Source organism: Drosophila suzukii, assembly GCF_043229965.1.
Source record: "Drosophila suzukii chromosome 2 unlocalized genomic scaffold, CBGP_Dsuzu_IsoJpt1.0 scf_2c, whole genome shotgun sequence".
Taxonomy (NCBI): domain Eukaryota; kingdom Metazoa; phylum Arthropoda; class Insecta; order Diptera; family Drosophilidae; genus Drosophila; species Drosophila suzukii.
The window spans coordinates 22,752,082-22,754,476 of NW_027255896.1; the positions used below are offsets into that span (position 1 = coordinate 22,752,082).

At 43.3% G+C, this 2,395-nt stretch overlaps 1 long non-coding RNA gene across 1 annotated transcript; it reads right to left on the reverse strand.

Moving 5' to 3' along the window:
* Positions 1–829: 829 nt before the first annotated feature.
* On the reverse strand, positions 830–1,646 carry LOC139353977 (uncharacterized). The gene is made up of 2 exons (XR_011605033.1): positions 1,447–1,646; positions 830–1,373 (listed from the first exon to the last, which is right to left on the reverse strand). It is a non-coding gene; the product is annotated as an uncharacterized lncRNA (long non-coding RNA).
* Between the last annotated feature and the right edge of the window lie 749 nt (positions 1,647–2,395).

Below are 2,395 nucleotides of genomic sequence, written 5' to 3' on the forward strand. Positions count from 1 at the left end.
GATCAAGCCACTCTGCCCCAACATTTTGCTCCTTCGAGCCGGATTTCAAAATCTTTGGATTTTCCTCTCCTGGAGTTTTCTTTGATTTTGTCCCAGCAGGCTTGAACCGCTCCAGATAAGTTCCACTTACTATTATTTCCGGTCACACAGCCAGTTTTTAGAACCCTATTTGGACTAACTTTCTGTATGATATATTGTCTAAATCCAAAAATGACTAATCCGGCGCAATTCCTTTACTTGTGCCCGATAATATTCCAGTTTCCTTTGCCCACAATTGTACACTTGAAACAATTCCAGTAGATATTTCAGTGCTACTATTCAACTAAAATATTTGTCAAATATATTTTCAATTCCAATCGTGTGTAAAATATAACTCAGCCACAGTAAAAAATTCCCGATCATAAAATTTTTCCTTAAGATTTGCACTCTTTATTTTTTACTGTGTTCCAGCTGCGTGTGTATATTTACATAAGTATTCTAATACAGCCCACTCTAACTACTCTTTCTAATACAGTCCACTCCAACTATTTTTCTCGACCTACAAATACGGCTAAACTATTTCTAAAATTAAAAAGAAAGTTACAACATCCACAAATTTACTCCAGCAAATCGTTTTCAATTTTGTTGTGCAGGTGACAAACAAACGCACCGACAAACAAACATAAGCGTAGTCTTTACAATTCCCGGAACGTTAATCCGCTTTTCGCACCCCACATATGTGCATATGTACAGTGTGCATACATACGTGTACCGATATTTCGCCAGAGCACAGTGGATCAAGAGCTCACAATAAATGTTCCTTCCCAACAATCAAAATTAAAGTCCGAAATTCTTTACATAAGTCCGACCATCCGATGCAATAAATTTTTATTAACAATCTTGATTGGTTCCTAAACTCCAACTCGATTCCATACCGTTTCCTTACTTCTGAATTAAAATTCTAAATTATTTTACGTCATGGCAACATCAGTAAGATCCGCTTTAGCCCGATTTATGGCCACAGCTTACTGTCTGATTCACTTTGAGGCCACTTCAATTCCCTGTGGCAAACGGTAAAGGCAGCATACGACATTTGCTCCGACTGCATTGTGGCTGCATGCGAGAGCGCCGCAGACACGAAATCCATACTAAAGTCCAAGTATTCTCAACGTACTCAACTTATGAAATATTTGCCGCCCAGCTGATGGAACAAGTCCAAAAAGGCTCCTCCCAAATACCTTAAGCTCCAGTTACTACGTCCCAAAAATCCACGTCTTATGGCTGTCGGATCCCTCCTATCGAAACAGAGGTTTTCTATAACGATTATCTTCGCTGGCCGACTTTCCGGGACCTTTTAACGGCAATATACATAGACAATCCGAGTCTAACGCCCGCTGAAAAATAATTCCATTTAAATTCAAAAACAAGTGGCGAAGCTCATTCCATAGTTTCAAGATCCCCACTTACCAATGATGGCTTTCGCTCAGCCTGGAATAACCTAACTGAGCGTTTCGAAAATAAGCGATTGCAGGTGAACAGTCACCTGAAAACACTTTTCAATGTGCAATCCATAGCACAGGATTCGGGAGCAGCGTTAAAAGAACTTCAACGCACTTCCGGTGTTAATATTGACATTTGGGACCCTATCCTGGTTTATATGTGCTCGACAAAACTACCAAAGCACACTCTCTCATTATGGGAGCAATCCATCCAAAATAAATCCGAAATTCCTACGCGGCTTGAGCTAGATTCCTATTTGACAGAGCGCCATCGAACTCTTGAGGCCGTCGATATATTATATTTTTTAACAGCAAAGTAAAGAGAATGCCGCTCATATCTCCTTTATCTCAAGAGAAGCGCCGCCAAGCTGCGCTTAGACGAAGCCGATCTCAATATGCTCAAAATGCGTCACAAATAAGGACCCGTAATGCGCAGCACATTGCCTTGACCCGTACAAGTAATTTGGAGGTAGCAGAAGAAGCTCGCTCGCAAAATTCCGCTGCTCGCTCTCAGAGAAGGAGAAGTGAAAGAATTCGAGCCATCAAACGATTGAGGAACACTGTTAATTGCGCTACCTGGAGAGCGCTCGAGGAAAATCGAGGAATTGAGCGTACACGGGAGGCTGAAGCGCACGCAAGCGCCAGGTCGGATTCCGAAGGGCGACGACGAGAGCAGTCGCGAAACACTGCTGATCATTCTACCTGGAGATCGATCGAGGAAAATCGAGGACTCGAGCGCACACGGGACGCTGCAGCGCACGCAAGCGACAGGTCGAATTCCGAAGAGTGACGACGACAGCAGGTGCAAAATACTGCTGACCATGCTACTTAGAGATCGATCGATGAAAATCGAGGACCAGTGCGCGCACCGGACGCTGTAGCGCGCACAATAGTCAGGTCGGATACCGAGGAGCGAC